The sequence below is a fragment of the Protopterus annectens genome, chromosome 1.part0 (genome assembly GCF_019279795.1).
Source record: "Protopterus annectens isolate FY-2018-M chromosome 1.part0, PAN1.0, whole genome shotgun sequence".
Classification (NCBI taxonomy): Eukaryota; Metazoa; Chordata; order Ceratodontiformes; family Protopteridae; genus Protopterus; species Protopterus annectens.
This window is the reverse complement of record NC_056725.1, coordinates 1253923481-1253946124: the sequence shown is the minus strand read 5'-3', so window position 1 is coordinate 1253946124 and position 22644 is coordinate 1253923481.

The following is a 22644-nucleotide window of genomic DNA, read 5'->3' as shown; positions in this document are numbered from 1 at the left end:
CTTTAGGTACATATCCTGTAGTAAGGCTGAGACTGTACAGCAGTTTTACATGAGGGTTTAGTTCTTCTTGGAGTTCATGTAGGACACAACCCGGGACACTGTCTGGTCCAATTGAAGCAGTGTTTTTTGGTTTGGAGAGGGCGGCTTTCACCTGAGCATCTCAGATGTTTGGGAGGCAGCACTCTGCTGGGATATATATTTGCTTTTTTGGGGGGAGGGGGGGAGAAGTTTGCACTAAACCTGTCTACCAGGATGTTGGCAATGTCTGTGCGTTCAGTGTATTTTTTGTCATTGTGGATCAACTCTGAGCATATCTGGGAGTTGCATCCCAGGTTCCTTATATAGCTAAAAAAAGCCTTGTGATTATCTTTAGTGTCCTGTGCAATTTTTCTCTCGAAGCTGGCCTTAGAGGATTTTATGAGGGATCGTAGTTTTTTGCTAGTACTGATCAGAGATGACTTCCCTTTTAGGGATTTTGCTCTATCATGTAGTAGCTTCCTCCTTCTGTTGTACAGCTTATTTATGGTTGGGGCCCACCAGACTGGACGCCTGCCTTTGGGTGATTGGGTCTTGGTTTTGTTTGGAATAGCATGATCCATGCATTCCTGGAGGTGTCCATAGAATGTGTTTATATAAGATTCTGCAGTTTGGGCCGTAGTTTCCACTGGCCCCGGGACCTTGAATGATTCCACCTTGGTTTTGAGAAGTGTGAAGTTTGCTTCTGAGAAGTCTTTCACTGTGGTTTTCTGGGCAGGGGGTGGGGTCGGGTTGTGGATATCCAGTAAGATTAATGTATGGTCTGATCTTACCAATGAGGGGTATACTTCTGGTATGGAGCATAGAGTCCCCATGTTGGTAATGATCAGGTCAAGTATGTTTTCCCCTCTTGTTGGAGTGGTGACTAGTTGTTCCATAGCATTTGAGTTTATAAATTCCAGGAACCTTTTGGCTAGGGTGTTGAGGCTTGAGTAATGCTCACAGTCTATGTTTGGGTAGTTGAAGTCACCCAATATAATGGTGTCTGGAGAGATCTTCATGTTCTCCACTGTTTTCAGGAAAGCCGAGTGGGATTCCTGATTTTGAGAGGGTGGTCTGTAGCATGCTATAAACTGAAAAGCAGTTTTGCCCACTGTTAGTTGCACATGGATGGTCTCCAATGCTTCATGCAATGCCACTAACCTGAAGGTGTGGGTATCTTTGATGAATATGGATACTCCCCCTCCTTTTGTGGTTCGGTCCAAGTTTTGGGGCCAAAAAGCATGATATGAGGTATAGCCTGGTAGTGCTGGGGTGCTCTCTGGAGCCTTGAAACAGGTTTCTGTCACTACACAAATATCAATGTTCTCCATACTGAGGAGGGCTTCGAGTGCATGCATCTTGAAGTTTAGACTTCTGGCATTTAGCAGCATTACCCTTAGTTTCTTATTCATTGTGTTGTCTATGGAGGTGGGTTTGTCTTTAGAGCCTTGCCTAAAAAAGGCACTATGGGGGTGGCAAGAGCCTTTGCCAGTATCCGAAAGCCCAGGGGTGACAGGTGCAAGCCGTCCCTAGCGAAGCAACATGGCTTGTCGAGCATGTCATCCCAGGCTGACAGACACTGGATCCCCTTTGAATGACACCAAAATTTTAGCCAATTGTTGAAGTCGATCATTTTGTCTTTATACTATGGCATCATGTGTCAGCAGCCCAAACACATGCTATATGATATTGCTTGTTTGAATGTGTGCCTCATTTCAGTGTTCTTCAGCTGGTGTATGTGCATTTCTGATGGGCATCATCAGCCATGGTTCCAGTGCATAACCTATATCCCCAAGTAAATGACCCCATAGGATAGCCCCCTAGAAAATATCTGATACAGTTAAGAGGTGTGCCAGATATGTGAGTTGTGGTAACTTCCTGGGTTGCCAGCACATGCATTCAGGATGGTTCCCTTAGTGTTGCACAAAATATGGCAATTAATGGAGTGGAAGCCCTTTCTATTTATGTACACCATTCCCTGTTCCCTGGGTGGTGCTTTGATTTCGACATGTCTATGGCACCCAGGACTTCAGGGTATTGCTCTGCAGGGCAGAACTCCTACATAGTTGTGGATTTGTCCTGAGGTGTACAGGTAAAATATATGTAGTCACTGGCATAGCATTCAGGAATTGATGTAGGATCCTGGATGCTGATGCCTATGACACCCCCAGCAGGTCTACTGTTGGAATCTACAAGGTAACGGTTGCTAATATTCTAAGTGCTACACATACCTTAGTCTCAACTGGTATTGGTTCCCCTCCATTTGCCCTTGCTCTCAGGTGAAGACAACAGAGGTTGCAGAGTTCCTGTAGTGTGTCTTTATCCACCCTGTCACACTCTACAATTTCCACCTCATGCAGACCTTGAAAAGTTAAACAGGGTCTAAACACCCTTATCCTTGTTGGCCATGGTCTATTAGCAGCAGCAGCAGCAGCATAGAGTTGGACCTATTGCACATACCCTTGAATAAGAGCAACAGCAGCCTCTAACATTGTTTCCATGTAGACTAACTTCCATGGTTGCATTCCAAAAGGTTTTGGAATTTGCAGGGAAAAGCTGCACTGAGTCTGCACAACTGCTTTATAGCTTGTTAAATAGCTTCTCCATCTTGGATTGGTTGATTAGCATACAATTCAGTTGCTTATACTATAATTAGCATGCTATGATGTTCACTATGTTTGCACAGCTCTACATGGTGTGTAGAGTCACTTAATGAATACAAATGAGTGCACTATCATGTGCGCATTGTACCACAATGTGCACACAGTTTTAGTGGGCTGTGTAGGCTTTATTGACATATTTTAGTGTCTTTACAATTCTTCTTATATCCCTGTAGATGTGAAGAATATGGATTCCCTGTTTTTTTTTCTATAGATACTTAATCAGAAGGCCCACCTAACTATTCTCAAATGTCATAGGGAAATTAACCACTGCAACGCTTATTACTAAACTTGCTTACATCGTACCTCAGCCCTACCTAATCAGTACCATCCTGAGTGGTCATATCATTGTGAGCTCATTGGGCCTTTGCATTCCTTAACATTTTAGTATAAATTGGCATTTGTTACAATAACCTTTGTTAGATGGTAATAAGGAACTGCCCCCATGCACATTCTATAGGTTTGGCAATGCCTTAGAAAAAACCTTATCATAAACATTATTCATACAGAAATTGTCTGTGTAGTCCACAATCAAGTTAACTTCAGTGTACTCCTAAGAACAACAGCACATCTATTGCCAAATCAAGAAATCAGTTAACCATAATAAATAGTGAGGGTCCTGAGTGAGAAAGTAGGTGTGTCCAGTCTGGAATCAGAATCCAAACCCAAGCTTGGACTGAATGGCAGAAAAGTGACACTGCTACTAACTATATCAGTTATAATATTTTGGATTAAGTAATAGTGCTACCTACTACTACTGCAATTGTATTAGCACAGCTAACATTAACGAATCCCTACTATCTATTTAATCCAAGTCCATAGTCTCTTTTACACCAGCTTAGATCACATGGAAATGACTGAAAAAATTCCTGGCATGCACTTGAGTCTAAACGACAATCCTCCCAATATACTGCAGTAATGTTGTGTCAGCAGGACACGAATGCATCATTCTCTTGGCAAGTGGCAGTTATGCCTAATAGGAACATGTAAAGTAATAGTAATTGTAAAGAAATCAGATAATAATGAACCAGTTAAATTAGTAGACTGGCAAAAATGCTAGCTGGGGGCTTAAGACTATGAGCTGGTAATATGGTACTTTCTGTGACCAAGGGTTTGATTCCCTTAGCCTTCATTTGTCTAATGTGTGACCTTGAGCAAGTCACTTAACCAGCCAGTGTGCTTTGAGACAATTAAAAGTATTAGTTAAGCTTCTTAACAGTCCCCTGGCCACATGCCTGCTAACAACCTATACACCTATGCTGACTGCCTCTAATTACCAATAACTTTAAATGTTATATCTTGTAGACAGAAGGCTGGCAAACCCATGCACACCACTAATCATCTTGTAGATAGAAGGCTGGCAAACCCATGCACACCACTAATCAGAAAGAAACAAACAGACTGACATAAATCCAAGGCCAAAGAGCACTATAATTTCCCTTGTAATTTCAGGATTCAGGAAATTAAAAGGCAAAATAATGTAAAAGAAAAGCATGCTTGCTGTCTCACAATAAATATAGCTACTAACGAAATACAAAGTTAAATAAATGTATCTGTAAAATGTCATGTTCTTTAAATATTTGATATTGTAGCACTAACAAGGTATTTTATTGTATACTCATAAAGGACTAATACTAAAATAAAATACTTGCATATATAATCCTGTATGTGACTGATAAGTCCACAAGGTCATATTTTGCAATTCTCTCTTTAAAACACTTTACATACAAAGAAATCCTTTTATTAATGAAATTCAGTTACCCTTAAGTTTTATTTAAGGTCATTTTTGTCCTCTGGCAAAACTGCCAATATAACTTTAATTGAGTATCATTATTCTTATAGATCATAGATGATTCAAGGTTCCAGTCAAGTTAGTATAAAAGGCAAAAACAGCCTTAAATGTAGCCAAGTTATTTATTATGAGCAGGAGTGAAGATACCCAAAAAGTGTGATTTCTCCCGGCCACCTGGTGAATCTGGGCATACTGGAGCAATGCAGCAATTGCCTCATGTACACAGACAGCCCTCTCCTCCTACCACCAAACACTACAACCTGTGAGAGATGCACTTACATAGCCAAAATGGAAGCAAAGCTCTCTCCACCCAAGACTGTGCTAGACAGTCAAGAGGAGAAGGTTAACACCCACACTACACCTCAAGCAACACATAGCCCTTCTAAACCCACACAACCAACATCCAAATATAGCAACACTAAATCCACATATGCAGAGGCCCTTAACTGTAACCTGCACAAGCAACAAGGACCTCTGAAGCTGAAACCCAAACAAACACCAATCACAACCAAAGTGACACATAGCTCACAACACCAGTGTGCCACCCAGCAACAGCCCCTAAGGCAAGACAATGTACCTAACACTTTAGTCATAGGTGACTCTAGAGTCCGGAACATGGATGTCCCACTCACCAGGTTGAACAAGGAGAAAATTACAGTCAGCTGCCTGTTGGGTGCCAGGATCCGCCACATAACGCATGCACTCAAGTCACTCCACAACAAGTACAAATATGACTCTGTCATTGTCCATGTTGGAGTGAATGACTTGAGACGTACCTCCCTGGACTACATGAAAAGAGACATGGAGGAGCTCTCGGATCATGTGGCCCAGGCAGGTATGACCCTAGCCCTGAGTAGCATCCTGCCTTCGCCCAGAATGATACCACAATATAAGGACAAAATGATTGACTTCATCAATTGGCTAAGCTTCTGGTGTCATTCAAAGGGGATCCAGTATCTGTCTGCCTGGGATGACATGCTCGACAGACCACGATGCTTTGCCAGAGGTGGTCTGCACCTGTTGCCCCTGGGATTCAGGTTACTGGCTAAGGCTCTTGCCACCCCTATACTGCCTTTTTTAGGCAAAATTCAAAGGACAAAACCACCACCATAACAGGCACAAGCATGCAAAATCTGAAGGTAATGCTACTCAATGCTAGAAGTCTAAACCGCAAAATGCACTCTCTCGAGGCACTCCTAAAAATGGAGAACATAGATATCTGTTAAGTAACTGAGACCTGGTTCAAGGCTCCAGACAGCACCGCTGCAATACCAGGCTACAGCTCTTACCACACTTTTCAGCCACCAAACCAGGACCAAAACATTAAAGGAGGAGGAGTGTCAATATTCATCAAGGATACTCACACCACCAGGCTAGTTGCCCAACACAATGCAGCTGAAATTCTCCAGGTGCAACTAACACTAGGTAAGACTACAATCCAAATTGTAGCTTGCTTTCTAAACATACTGGAAAATATTAAGAATGAACCAAACACCTTAATACTGGATGATTTTAACTACCCTGCCATTAACTGGGAAAACTACTCATGTACCAACACTTTTGCCACACGGTTCTTGGAATTCATAAATTCCAATGCCCTGGATCAACTAATCCATAGTCCCACCAGGGGCTCCAATATCCTAGTCATTACCAACATGGGAAATCAATGTTCCACATCTATGGTCACCCTCTCGTTAGTCAGGTCTGACCATAAGCTAATCACCCTTAGCTTTCACGTCCCACCACCACCCCTCAGTAAGGAAACCTCCATAAAAATGTTGTCCAAAGCCAACTTCATGCTACTCAAGTCAGAAGTGACAAACTTCATGACACCCATGCAGACGGGAACTTAAAGTTCAACTGCTGAATCCTACACTAAGGCACTGTACGAGCACATCCACTCATGCATGAATCGTGCCATCCCATATAGAACCAAGATGCTCTCATCCAAAAAAAGGAAGCCAGTCTGGTGGTCCCCTGCCATAAACAAACTTTACAACAAAAGGAAGAAACTGTTGCAAAAAAGAGGAAAATCCCAGAATACAAAAAACTCCCTTACCAGCCTCAGTAAGAAACTGAGATCCCTCATAAAATCCTCCAAAGCTAGTTATGAAAATAAAATTGCCAACGATTCCAAAGACAACAACAAGGCATTCTATACCTATGTCAAGAATCTAAATGGCAATGCTCAGATCTGCTCTGAGCTAAAATAGAATGGCATTAATTATACTGATCCCAAGGATATTGCCAATATCCTGGCAGATCGATTCAGTGCCAACTTCACCCCCCTCTCACCCCCTAAATGGCCCATCTCAATACCGGAAGATTGCCAAATTCCAGTAATAATGGCCACACAGGTAAAAAGCGTACTCTCAAAAGTTAAGAATACAGCATCCGTGGGACCAGATGACATCCTGGGCTGTGTACTACATGAACTACAATATGAACTGGCACCTCACCTAAGTGTCATGTTTAATCATAGCCTCACCTCAGGTTTCGTGCCCACTGAGTGGCGCAGAGCTACAGTTATCCCTGTCCACAAGGGGGGATCCACCTTGGATCCTGGAAACTACCATCCCGTCAGTCTGACAAGCCTTATCTGCAAGGCCATGGAGTGTATTATCATGGAACGTATAAACAAAGACATTGGCAACCTTCAAACACTGGACCCCACCCAGTTTGGGTTCGTGAAGGGCCGATCTTGTCTCCTGAACCTGATTGACTTCTTGAAATCAATCTCCAGAGCCATGGACAAGGTTAAGGTGGTCCACACAGCCTATCTAGACCTTGCCAAGGCTTTTGACATCATCCCCCACTCTGGAATAATAGATAAACTTAATAAGCTGGGCATTAATCCCTATGTCACCCAATGGGTTGCCAACTGGCTTACTGATAGAACCCACATTGTAAAAGTAGCCGACTCCAAATCCAGCTCCAGACAAGTGACAAATGGTGTACCTCAGGGTTCAGCCCTGGGACCGCTCTTGTTTGGCATCTACTCCACTGAAGTACAGGCCAACACTAAGGGAATCTGGCTAACAAAGTTCGCAGATGATTGCAAACTGGGAGCCATTATTGAATCCCCAAATGATGTGGATACTCTACAAAAGGGCCTTACAGAACAGATGCTTGGTGCCAGAACCATGGGCTCAAGCTCAATGCCAAGAAATGTATAGCTATCCCCTTTGGGAAAAAACATGTATCCATGAATTACCATATAGGTGGCAGTACACTAAACACCGAAAGTGTGATAAGAGACTTAGTCACACAGGTGGACAGTGGTCTCATCTTCGATAACCACATCGCCACAACAGTCAGGAAATCCTTCTATGTGGCACACCTCATCACTAAGGGCTTTTTATCCAGAAAAAAAAGGTCATTGTCCCACTGTACTCATCCCTCATTAGTCCCATTATAGAATACAATGCCCCGTTTGGTATGTACCTCTCAAAACATCTGCAACAACTGGAAAGGCCGCAGAAATACCTCACAAAAAGAATCACAGGCCTAAAGCAGATGCCCTATGCTGACTGCCTTAAAAAACTCCAGCTATACTCTGTCGCATATCATCTACTCAGAGGTGATCTCTGCTTAACATACAAGGCCATGTCAAACCCAAAGCTGTTGGACATGCTACACTTAAACAAATCCCAATCCCTCAGAGCCACACGCTCCAGGGATCTAAACCTTGTCATCACAATAAACAAAACATGCTGGAGGGATAGGTTCCTGACCCAGAGACTCCCCAGACTCTGGAATAGATTGCCCATACATGTCAAGCAGAGTGCCTCTTTGGCCCTGTTCAAAAGGAACCTTGACGATTGGATGGGCAAAAGGAAATTCACCCCGGGGATCATGTCAGTCACACTGCTAGACAGGGGTCCAGGGAATTAAATAGTGTGGGAAGAAATAGCCAGGGAATTGTTATGGCTAGGCTTGTATAGGCCCTAGGGCTGATAGCCTAGTACCAACCTATGAACCTATGAACCTATGGCTTAATCCTGAGAAATGAAAATACTTACTAGAACTACGCAAAGAATTAAAAAATCACAATAAACAGACATGCACACAAACAGGTAAAAACTTACACTTTTTACATAACTAGCAAAGAAATCTTATTAAACTGTCTTAATACTTATAATCTAATACAGTAAAAACAAAGACAATACTTTATGCAGTATCGTCCTAAAAGGTGGACAGAGGACATTGGAGTGTTAAGTATAGGTAGCATTGGACTAACAGTTTAATTATGTGAAGTAAAATTAGTAACATTTCATGCTAGAATTCTGATGATCTAATCTCCTTCTTACATGTATCAATAGCGTGAATGATGACACCCTGAGGTACCCTTACCATAAGTGCATACATTTCTTATGTAATCTGCTGCAGATAATTTTGCAATCCAATTATGATGTATTGCACTGAAATGGAAAATACATGGGTAGGTCAGGATCCTACCATAAGCATGTAGATAAGGTTCTCAGCCTACTTAACACCATCAAATATTCATGCTGGCATTAGTCAATGTGTCCAAAATTACTGCACAGTTAGAGCTGACAGCATGCAGTCTGTGATCCTTGTTAGGGTACAACTCTTCCCCTGATGTGCACCACTTAGACTCTATGGTGCTGCCCATGACTCACATCAGTTTTGATGTACTGTGTTGGTATACAGCCGAAGGTCAATAGAAAATGTTGGGTTTGAATAGTACCTTCCATTCTTGAGGAGAAAGCATCACACTTGTTTTTTGGAGGTAAGAGAAAACCCCACCACAGACTTAGAGAGAACATGTAAACCCTCTCAAAGAGAATGACCAGAGTTCAGGATCAAACTCAGTACCTTGCCTCTGTAAGGCCAATACCTTAGCCATTATGGCAACCATATTCTGTGTGTGGGGCATCATTACCTTACCCTTTTTTGTATAAACTAGGTTATATTGATCATCTACCTCCCTGAGATACAGCTATATGCCTACTCTTGTGATATGTCATTGCACAGTTACTTATGTCTACTTTGCACTGAAGTGTATTTTCTTCATGCAGAACATGCTGTCCTCTGCCCTGAAATGCACCTCTATGAATCCCAGCCTGTAAAAGAAAGATGCTAGTAAAAACACTTTATTAGGTAATGCGTTACATTATCTTCTCAATAACATGTTGCATTATCTTCTCAATAACCAATCTAATAAAAAAAAGCTGCCTAAATTATTGACACGAGACAAGAAACATATCCAGGTGAATGTGTCGAAGTATGTGTGTATGCATTTGTTTGTGTGTGTTTGTGCATGTGTGTGTGTGTGTGTGTGTGTGTGTGTGTGTGTGTGTGTGTGTGTGTGTGTGTGTGTGTGTGTGTGTGTCTGTGTGTGTGTGTGTGTGTGTGTGTGTGTGTGTGGGGGGGGGGGGGGTGATTGCATGAGATAGAGAGAAAGAGAGATAGAGTGACAGAGAAAAAGCAAGAGACTGTCTGTCTGTCTTGTAGATGCAACACCCCTATGACTTTTCCCATCATTTAAGGAAAACTAGTCATTTTACATATAATTTAAAAAAAATGCATACCAAATGTAATGCAGAATGCAACAGCAAAGACACAGGAAAACACACCCACCACAAAGAATAGGAATCCAGGCTTCAAATGTTGGCTTGCGTTTCATCTTACTTTTTTAATTTACTACAGACTTGGGCATTCTGTATCCTGTTATTATACCTCTAAATTTAATCTACTGCGTACCAGATCATACACCTTACATTAAAAAATGTGGAAATGTTCACCATCACATACTCAGTCATAGGTACACCAGGTTAAGGCTAGAGCCATATCATAGATTCAGCATGACTCCGTTTGAATAGAAGAAACTGAATGTTCAAACTGGTACAGCTATGACTAAAGAAGAAGAGAAATAAAAACATGTAGTAAAATGATTATTATTTTAAATCTGCATGGATAAAAGATTATTTATAAAATGGAACTGAACTGTAACTACAATTTAAAAGACATATAGGGACAGAGTTAGATTATGGGAGAGTCAGAAAGGTTACTGCAAGGGGAAAGCCCATCCCCCCCCTCAGTAACCATTTACAGTTTTGAGACAGACTTAACACAGTGCTGCAAAACCAAGAAGTGCTGCTCTCTGTGGCCTATTGCATATATTAATGAGTCATTCCAGTGGAGTGGCCTATGCTTATTAGATATATGATCTCCCCCCCGAAATGCCTCTAGTGAGGCATTTATACAACAGCTGTGTAAGTTAGTTCAGCTGGCCATTTTATTGAACAGGGCCAAAAGTTTGCATTCCCCCTTTACCTTTATTGGGGACTATAATGTAAGTGCTGTGGAGTTTAGCAAACAGGTAGCAAAAGTCATGTGCATGTGAGGCTGTATGTGTGTATATGGGGGATAAGTGGTTTCAGGTGTGTGTGTGTGTGTGTGTGTGTGTGTGTGTGTGTGTGTGTGTGTGTGTGTGTGTGTGTGTGTGCACGTCATACCACTAAAATCCCCTAGACTAATGAGCAAATCCAGAATTTTTTTGGAGGGACACAAGGCATAAGAGGCACCTAAAAGTGAATAGAACAACACTTTTACAGCATGAAAGACTTATGGACAGGAGAAAACAGTAGACACCAGGAATGTAAGAGTAAGCCACAATGTGCCTTGAACTGTGTACCCTCTGCACATGGCCCACTTCCTTAGCAGAGTGTCAGTACTCTGTGCCACTGCTAAACAAATGGGATGCTCATAAGGCATTACCTTAGATCATTGAGAAAAAAAGTTAAGTAAAAGGGAGGAATGAAGGAATGAGTTTTGAACACTACATCCTCGGCACAGAAAGCAACTTATCAATCAAGAACATTAATTGTGTTACAGTGAATTTGTTAAACTATAAGAAGTATGAACTCTAATGTCTGCCATTATTGACTGACTGACTGAAATGGTCTGTGGGTTACATGGGACAGGGCACATAAAAGAAGCAACATCAGAAGCATTCAGTAAAAGCAAGGACTGTTGAGAAGAATGCTGGAGGGATAGGGGCAGGGAAGCTGTAGTTATGCCATACCTGAGGAGAAGTTGTAAAGCATTACTCAGATTCAACAAACCAAGATAACCAAAAAGACAAACTCCAAAAAAAAAAAAAAAAAAAAAAAAAACAGAAACTGAGTTCCACAAATTTTCAGCAAGCGATAAGCCTTTAATGTAAAATTCTGTACCAAAATTAAAAACAGTTCCGCAGTATGGTACAAATCATACCAAGCAGAAACTCAAGATAAGCACTTTCATCTTGTTACTATCAAGACTTCTTCAGATACCTAAAGCATAAAACGAAACAAATTTAAATCCCCTTCCAAGCCTGTCGATAGTCCATGATTGGCTAGTCATAAATAGTGTTGTAAGTCACCCCCTTCCTTATTCAGACTCACTTACAAAGTTAACAGAGCAGCAAGTCTATCATCATGATGCACTTTAAAAACAATAAGAATGAATGGCTGGCATTGCTATCTGACAGTAAGGATCCATGACTTATGAGGACAGGGACAAAAATAATGTACATCAGTGACATTATGTCAACTCAGGGACAGACTACAGTCTTGTCAGAGTATGTGTGTGTGTGCATGTATGTGTGTGTGTGTGTGTGTGTGTGTGTGTGTGTGTGTGTGTGTGTGTGTGTGTGTGGAAGAGTGAAGGTGAGGTGCTGTGGATAGATGGTCCATCAGTTTCTCACTGCAGAAAAGTAATAATTTTTACTTACTGTAATTATGGGTAATTCAGAGACATGTAAATAAGCTGTGTCTAATATGTCTCTGAATCACATTTTATGCAGTCATGGAAACAACCCCATTTGGCTACATCTCTTACAGCCTGTGGTGGGTTTCTTTATGAATCCCAACTATATCTTTTTCATATAATCACAGAAATGGTAAGATGCAGTTTTAGATCGTTGTGGCTTTCACTTGCACAGCTTTCTCATAAGTATTTCCCTTTGCATCATCTTTGATCCCAGCACTGCTTATCATCTTCTGTAAAATATATCTTTCATTTCATAGAGATGAGAGATTGGCCCACCAATCCCATTATTAACAATGTTCTTTGTGCTATAAAAAAGTCAAATTCATTGTGTTGAATGGCTAAAAAAGTGTGACTTAGTGTAAATATGCAACCAGTGGTACATTTTCCAGTTGCTATCTTAAACCTGCATCAACAAAGAGGACACTTGGGAACAGAAGCATACTCTTTCCCATGGAAGTCACTAATATCTGCTACAAGGTCTCCTGTTACCTTTTCCGTGTGGATTACTGTGCTAAGAGCCTATCTTAACATTTTCTGAAGTAGAAAAACTGCACTACTGCACTATTCCACGTGAGGTATCTAGATATCTAGTAGACAGTATGTGCTTTAGTGCTATATCATAGCACATGATACATCAAGATATGTTACAGATAACGCATGATCTAGGGCTATAACACTGCATGTGAGGTACCTATGTAAGTAACAGATAATACAAATTTTAGTGCTATATCATTCAACATGATGTACATAGATATGTAATAGATAATACACATTTTAATACTATACAATTTCACATAAGGTATCTATATATGTAATAGATCATAATGTTTAGTGCTATCACATTCCACATGAGGTACCTCGACATGTAATAGATAATACACATTTTAATACTATACAATTCCACATAAGGTATCTATATATGTAATATATCATAATGTTTAGTGCTATCACATTCCACATGAGGTACCTCAACATGTAATAGATAATACACATTTTAACACTATACAATTCCACATAAGGTATCTATATATGTAATAGATCATAATGTTTAGTGCTATCACATTCCACATGAGGTACCTCGACATGTAATAGATAGCACACGTTTTAGTGTTATGCTATTCTACATGATGTGCCTAGATATGGAATAGGTAATGCATGCTTTAGTACTATGCCATTCCACATGAGGAACCTAGATATGTGATAGATATTAAATTGTTAAGTGCTAACCATTCCACTAAAGGATCTAGTTAACACGTTTTAATACTATACCATTCCATATGAGGTATCTGGAGATGCAATAGATATTTTATGTTTTAGTACTATACCATTCCATATGTGGTACCTAGATTTGTAATAGTTAACACATATGTTAGTACTATGCAATTACACATAGGTTCATAGTTTCATAGGTAGGTACTAGGCTATCGGCCCAAGGGCCTACGTAAGCCTAGCCAACAAGGTTCCCTGGCTTACACCACCCAAGAAAGTTATTTTTCTGTGCCACTGTCAAGCAGAGACACAGAAGTGATCCCTGGGGTGTATTTCCTATTTCCTATCCACTCATCAAGATTTTTCTTAAAGAGTGCTAATGAAGAACTTTGCTTGACATAGATGGGTAGCCTGTTCCAGAGTATGGGAAGTCTCTGGGACAGGAATCTATCCCTCCAGCATGTCCTGTTTATTGTGGTGACAAGGTTTGTGTCCCTAGACTGTGTAGCTTGGAGGGATTGGGATTTCTTTAGGTGTAGCATGTCCAGCAACTCTGGGTTTGACATAGCTTTATATGTTAGGCAGAGATCACCTCAGAGTAGGCGATATGCTACAGAGTAAAGCTGGAGTTTTTTGAGACGGTTAGTGTAGGGCATCTGTTTGAGGCCAGTAATCCTCTTTGTGAGGTACTTCTGTGGCCTTTCCAGCTGCTGCAGATGTCTTGTGAGGTACATTCCAAAAGGGGTGCTGTACTCTATAATGGGTTTAATGAGTGTCAAGTAGAGGGGAACAATGACCTCTTTATTCCTGGATGAGAACCCTTTTATGATGAGGTGTGCCACATAGAAGGACTTCCTGACTACTGTGGTGATGTGACTATCAAAGGACAGACTGCTGTCCACCTGGGTCCCAAGTTCTCTTATCACACATTTGGTGTTAAGTAGACTGCTGTCTATGTAGTAGTTCATGGGTACAGTGTTTTTACCAAAGGGGATAACATTGCACTTTTGGCATTGAGCTTGAGGCCATGGCTCTAACACCGGGCATCTGTCTCAGTAAGGCCCTTCTGTAGGATTTCCACATCATTTGGGGACTCAGCTATGGTCCCTAGTTTGCAGTCATCTGCAAACTTTGTTAGCCAGAGGCCTTCTGTGTTAGCCTGTACTTCAGAGAAGTAGATACCAAACAGGAGAGGCTCCAGGACTGAACCCTGTGGTATTCCACTTGTCACTGGTTTGAGGTCAGATTTGGAGTGTGCAACTTTTACAGTGTGGGTTCTGTCAGTGAGCCAGTTGGCAACCCATCTTGTGACATAGGGATTTATACCTAGTTTAGTGAGTTTAGCTAAAATTCCAGAATGGGGGATGGTGTCGAAAGCCTTGGTGAGGTCAAGATAGGGTGTGTGAACCACCTTACCCTCATCTACGGCTTTGGTGACTGCCTCAAAGATGTCGATCAGGTTCAGGAGGCGTGATCTGCCTTTCACAAACCCGAACTGGGTGGGAGCCAGAGTTTGGAGGTTACCAATGTCTTTGTTTATGAGTTCCACTATGACACGTTCCATGGCCTTGAAGACCAGGTTCTTCAGGCTAATAGGGCGATAGTTCCCGGGATCAGTGGTGGCTCCCCCTTTGTGAAGTCGGATAACTGTTGTTGTACACCATTCAGTAGGCACAAAGCCTGATGTGAGGCTATGATTGTACATGGTGCTTAGGTGGGGAGCCAGTTCGTTCTGAAGTTCGTGTAAAGTGCAGCCTGGGATGTTGTCCGGTCCCATGGATGCTGTGTTTTTGGCTTTAGAGAGTGCAGCTTTTACCTACATAGTTGTGATTACAGGGACTCTGCATTCTTCCTGTATAGATATGGGCCCTTTAGGGGGTGGGGGTGGGGGGGTAAAGTTAGCCCTGAAGCTATCTGCCAGGATGTTGGCAATATCAGTTGGTTCTGTAATTTTTGTGCTACTGTGCTGTAACTCAGAGCAGATCTGAGTGTTGCCACTGAGATTCTTGACATAGGTGTAGAATGCTTTGTGATTGTCCTTAGAATCAGTGATGATGTTGTTTTCGTAGCTAGCTAGCTTTGGAGGATCGTATAAGGGATCTCAGCTTCTTACTTACGCTGACCAGGGAGCTCCTCCACTCATGGGATTTTATTCTCTTTTGCAACAATTTCTTCCTTCTGTTGTACAGTTTGTTTATGGCAGGGGACCACCAGATTGGCTTCCTTTTTTTGGAGGATAGCATCTTGGTTCTATTTGGGATAGCACGATCCATGCACTCGTGTAAGTGCTTATAGAGTGCATTTGTGTAGGATTCAGCAGTTGTAACTGTATTGTCCATCTGTATGGGTGTCTTGAAGTTCACCACTTCTGTCTTAAGAAGCAAGAAATTTTTTACCATGGTGTCCTTAATGGGGGGTGGGAGTGGGATGTGGATATCAAGGGTGATTAACTTATGGTCGGATCGGACCAACGAGGAGTTGACTTCAGGTGTGGAACACCAGTCACTCATGTTGGTAATGAGTAGGTCTAGGATATTGTTGCCCCTGGTGGGGGTGTAGATAAGTTGATCCAGGGCATTGAAGTTTATGAATTCCAGAAAGCATTGTGTGAAGGAGTTGGTACACGAGTAGTTTTCCCAGGTAATGGTGGGGTAGTTGAAATCACCCATTATTAGGGTGTTTGGTTGAACCCTAATATTTTCCAGTACATCAAGAAAAGAGGAGTGGGAATCTTAGGGCATGGTAGGGGATCTGTAGCAAGCTACAGTTTGGATTGCAGTTTTCTCCAGAGTTAGTTGCACTTGGATAATCTCGGATGCATTATGCTGAGCAGCTAGCCTGGAGGTGTGGATATCCTTAATGAATATGGACACACCTCTGCCTTTGTTGTTCCGGTCCAGGTTACATGGCCGAAAAGTGTGGTATGAGTTATAGCCTGGTAGTGCAGGGGTGCTCTCAGGAGCCTTGAACCAGGTCTCAGTCACTGCACAGATAACGATGTTCTCCATTTTAAGGAGTGCCTCGAGTGAGTGAATTTTGAGATTTAGACTTCTAGCATTGAGTAGCATTACTCTCAGTTTTTGCTTGCCTGTTTCTGTTACAGTGGTGAATTTGTCATTTGAGCCTTGCCTAAAAAAGGCACTATAGGCGCTGCAAGAGCCTTAGCCAGTTTCTGGAATCCCAGGAGTGACAGGTACAGGTATCTCTGACAAAGCATCGTGGCCTGTCAACCATGTCATCCCAAGCAGACAGATACTGGATCCTCCTAGAATGACACCAGAAGCTCATCCAATTGTTGAAGTCAATCATTTTGTCCTTGTACTGCGGTATCATTCTGGGCGATAATAATCCAAAAACAACACACTTAACTAAGAAGCAAAAAAACGTTGGTTACGCCAGCTGTAAAGGATGGAGCCTTGTGGAAATAGTTCAAATACACTTTAGTTTGATAAAATCCACGTAGTTTTCTACTTTTTATTAACAACGTAAAAATAAGTCAATGTGAAACGCTGCCAGCGTTTTTCGTTTCAAAAATAGTAGAACTTCCTCAGACAACAACCATTGTATTTACAAGTGGTACTTAAATAGGCTCTGAATAAATAATACAGGTGCTTGCAATTAAAATAAATAGCATTGATTCTTCATTTAAAGAGCCAGTATTTGTGTATACAAACATTGCTAAAAGCCTCAGCATAACAGACAAGTATGATATAATTCATATTAAATGATATATGCCCTATTTTCTAAGATTTAATATTTAATATTTAATATTGAATGTAGTCCTAAAAATCAATACATAAATAAAAACCATGGTATATTACCATTTTTAACTGCCTTGCATATATAGTTCAAATTATGTAAACATTTACTAACTACAAATTTAACTGTGTTAAAATACAATTTGAGTTTGTTCTATTTAATAGAAGTTTTTATGTACTAAATTATTAAACAATAAGTACCTAAAAAACTTAAAAAATTACAGAATTAAAACCAGGTGTACAGAATGAATATGTAAAATTAGTGTACAAGAATTGATGTACTCTAAGTACACCAAAATCAATATTTAAAAGCTACCTTAAAAGGTTTTTAAGTTTTAAAATACATGCTATAGAACAAGAATCATTAAAACCTGGTTCTCTACATGCAGCAAGACATAGTTGCCAGGCTAGTTCTCTTTTCTCCAATTCTAATTTTAAATAATTTTCATTAACAAAACTACTACTTGAACAGTGCTTATCAATTCCATCAATGACCATAAAAGTAAAGGTATGGCCATGATTGTTGGCACAGTGTCTGGCCAAGGCATTTTCGTCCTTAGATTTGGCAATTGCATATAAATGTTCATAGATTCTGTCTCGCAACCGCCTGTCCGTCTTTCCCACATAAAATGACGGGCATTGTATGCACTGTGCCAAGTAAACAATACCCCTGGAATTACATGTAAAGGAACCCATAACATGGTAACTAACTGACCTAACAGTGAAAACATTTGATGTTTCAATATCCTTACAATATTTACATGCACCACATTTCTTTGTTCCCCCCTTAATCTTTGTACTAATAAGTTTTGTTTCAAGGAGTCTTTTCATGTTTGTACCTCTTCGATATGTTATTACAGGGTTAAAGTTTAAAACTTTAGATACATTTTTGTCCATAGATAAGTAGCACCAGTATTTCCTCACTATTTTTCCTATAACCACTGCCTCTGGGCAGTAAGTGAAGGTAAAGGCAATTGTGAAGTTCTTACCAGTACCATCTTTCACCACAGGACTCTGAACTAAATTACTGACTGTGTCAGCATGTATACTACCATTATGGATACTCAAGTCAATAATTACATTGGATCTCTCCCTGTCATTCTCCCTATTCAAGAGTGGAGTATAAAAACCGTTTTTCCTCTTTTCCATCACTTCCTGGAAAATATTATCCAGGAAAGAACCAGGGTACACTCTCCTTGAAAACATCTGGTATAGCAAGTCACATTCCTCTTCAAATTCACTTTGTAAGGTAATCATCCTCGCTGCCCTGACCAGCTGCCCTTTAACTACAGCTTTCTTCTGGTAGAGAGGATGCATACTAGTGAAGTGAAGAAAATTGTTAGAGTACGTGGCTTTTCTGAAAATTTTTGCTGTATAGAATGCCTTATTTTTGCTTAATTCAACATCTAAAAAATTGATGGTACTTTCTTGGAAGTTGTAAGTAAATTTTAAGAAGGTTGTTGTTGAATTAAGAAAGTCCGCAAACTGGCCTGCTTCTTCCTTATTCCCTTTAAATAAAATAAAAATGTCATCCAAAAATCTTCTGTAACTACATATCTGTTGAACCCAGTGGCTGTTAAAAATAATGTTATTTTCCCAATGGGCCAAAACCAGATTTGCAAAACTAGAACCTACTGGTGACCCCATTGCAACTCCAATTTTTTGCACAAATAACTTATTTTCAAATGACACAAAGTTATTTTTTAAAATAATGTCAAGTAGTTGTTCAATTAAAATACACTCATTGTCATTTGCCCCTTTAGATCTAATAATGGTTGTTGTCTGAGGAAGTTCTACTATTTTTGGAACGAAAAACGCTGGCAGCGTTTCACATTGACTTATTTTTACGTTGTTAAAAAGTAGAAAACTACGTGGATTTTATCAAACTAAAGTGTATTTGAACTATTTCCACAAGGCTCCATCCTTTACATCATTCTGGGCAATGGCAGAATGCTACTCAGGGCTAGTTCTGAACAAGTGCTAAGCACGAATGAGCAAATTCAAGTGCAAAAACTAAGAAACTGTATCCGCACTAGATTAGTTACAGGAAAGAAAGAAGTGCAAATGCAAGCTTTCAAATCAGAAAGTTGAGAGAGATGGAAAAGATTGCCCAGACGGCCAATAACTACAATTTCTGGGCCAGAACCACTCCTTATGTGGTAGACAGGTTACCTAGTACTTACCACTCCCAATGACAAGCTAGAAGCCTTCCCTCTAATACAGAAAGGCTTGGGGGGGGGGGGCTCAGAAGCTTACATACAGTCTTGGATACAGCAAATCTGTAACTGGACTACACTAGTTACAGGAAAGGCAGGAAACTGGCTTACAGTTTTGTTTTGTTTTTTTGTTTTTTTTTACAGAAAAGTAGCTAAAACAGCAATAAAAACAATTCAAATGTGGTGCAAGCTAGCACACTTGAATATGTAGCAATATTAGACCAAACACAGTTTAAAAATGCAATTAAAAATGACTTAAAACAAGTGCAGAAGGAGTGTATTACGTTGAATGTGGTAAAGAGATGGGACTGGGGGCAGTGTCCCAGATCAAATCTATAGTGGGACAGGCAACTGCAAAAGCCACCAAATTTAAACAACAAACCAGAGATAGAGAGGGTGGGTGGGACAAAACACTTTCAGCAGAGATCTGAAAAACTATACAGTGAATCAAAAATAACAGTGCACAACTCTGAATAAAATTAGTCGAGCAGCAATTTACAGTACACAATTCTGAAGAACCAAAATATATGCTTAGCTCTGTATATTTCCAGATAGTTTGAAAAGAGTTCTGTTAAACACAGGTTCCAGCAATGATATGCAGGCTGTTAACTAACATGGTCTATTATTATGCAAGTAATCCTTCAGATAGTCAGATGACACAAGCTGTAAAAAACAGTTATACCAACTTAAGACACAGCAGAAAATAGGGAGAGGTGGGACAAAACACTTTCAGCAGAGACCTGAAAAACTATACGGTGAATCAAAAATAACGGCACAACTCTGAATAAAATTAGTCCAGCAACAATTTACAGTACACAATTCCGATGAACCAAAAATATACTTAGCTCTGCAGATTTCCAGATAGTTTGAAAAGAGTTCTGTTAGACACAGGTTCCAGCAATGATATGCAGGGATGATATGAGGTATGATGATAGTGTACCACTGTGCTTATTTAAGTTATTCATCAACAAAGTAAAAGAATAGGCATATGCATTCTTCTTGTTATGGGTGACTTAGGCAAACACACAATTTGTGATTAGAAATTGAGAGATTCAAACCAAGGACAATAATGAAGTTTTATTGCAATTCATAGCTTTGGCCTTAATTAACGTCACTTTATTGCGAAAGTAAAATGGTATACAACAAATCTCATTCTAGTTTTCATACGTAGAAATTAGAGTAATGTTGTCTTTGGTCATTAATGAGATTACATTGTACAAGTGACATTATGTTAATGCCTACACTAAGTGTAAACAATCTGAATTCAAGAACATCCCTACCACATTTTCTGTTCTTTCTAGTCACTCATAAATATTACACTAAATGTACACTTTGTGGTAACCTTTATGAATCCCCCCTCAATAGTTAAAGCTGAAAGAAAATCAGTACAAAAACTAAAATTAGGAGGAAGAAGGTGTGAGTTATGCTTGTGTTGTCTGTTCACTCAAAATGATGTTCAATGAACTCTGTGTAGGCTTAGAGCAAAGCCTACATGGAGTTTACATGTTCACATGTTGAGAAGCAGTGCTAATTGCATATGCATGTTGCGCATTACGCTTGCACAGATACAAGTGCAGTTTTGCAGGAAACCATGTAAAGCAGCACAAACACCTTCAGACATGCAGACATGTTTACCCATAGGCAAACTAGTTCTGCACGATTGCATGGACAGCCACAATGACTACCAGGGTTTAAGTCCGTGAATACAGTTCTAACACATTATTGGAAAGTGTAATGAGTGCAGAATACAGTACAAACATGTTTTATGCATATTGAAATAAAGGTTTGATGGTGATAATCAAGGGTACATAGACTGCATTATAAATACACTATTCTAGAGAAGTGCATATATTGAAAAGGGCCACACACATGAACTGTAGGAATGAAGGAAGGGGAAGTGGACAAGTGAAACACAGTAATGTACACCAGATGAGGGCATGTCGATGTACGTACACCACAAAGACAACACAGTTGTAGCATATAGCAATAACCCACACCTGGGTGTGGGTAATGCTGGATTTACCCACGGTTGGTGTGGTTTGGTCCCGAGGGTGAAGCCCGAGGGACCAAAAAAAGCCAACCGTGGGTAAATACAGCATTACCCACACCCAGGCGTGGGTTATTGCTATTAAACCATGACATTATTTAAGAAAAGAAACTATTACTTTTCTTAAATAATGGCATAGTATAATGCCTGTTTACTGCCCTTCCGCAGATGTCTGGCATCCGCGGCAGTTTCGATGTACTGCGTGCTTGCACAGTACATCAGAGCTGTGGGCAAAAGCAACGGAGAAAGCAAGATCTCCGTTGCTTTTTTTTTTTACTGTTTTCGCTATGTTAAATGGGTTTAACATAGCGAGACAGTTTCAAAATAAGCAACGGAGATGTCCGTTGCTTATTTTAAAACTGTCTCACTGTGTTAAATCCATTTAACATAGCGAAACAGTAAAAAAAGCAACGGAGATCTTGCTTTCTCCGTTGCTTTTTTTTAAAAACCTGTCTCGCTATGTTAAATGGGTTTAGCATAGCGAGACAGCTTTAAAATAAGCAACGGAGATCTCCGTTGCTTATTTTAAAGCTGTCTCGCTATGTTAAACCCATTTAACATAGCGAGACAGTAGAGTTATACTAATGGAAAAAAGTCTGGGCGACCAGACCTTTTTCCATTAGTATAACTCGATTTACAATGTGCATGCTGGCCAATCAGCGTGCACGTTTTGGGGGGGGGGGTCATGGTATAATAAACATTAATCACATATGTACATAATACAGTATGTACTGCTGTTTATACCTCTTGTGTGGGTACAGTCATATCATCACACAGTTATTGTATATTATGTGGTTATCACATAAGGTTATATATCAAAAGAGATGATTGCTTATGATATAAGCACCCTGACATGATCACTGGAGAGGACATTGATCAAGGACAGTATATACATTGGGTATGTGCATATTGTGAAGATGCACAAAATGAGTTGCTGGAATATGAATGTAATCTCAGCATAGGTCTCAATCAATCAAGATACATAGCAAAAGGTTCATGGGCAACAGTAGACAGAAACATGTGCAATCAATATCATAATAATACCACCACTAATCTGTGTCATTGACATAAAATATGTGATTGTGACTTATTATACATGTTCTGCTTGAACACACATGTAGAACTGAAATTATTATCTAGTAATCTATAAGGGTAATCAAGCACA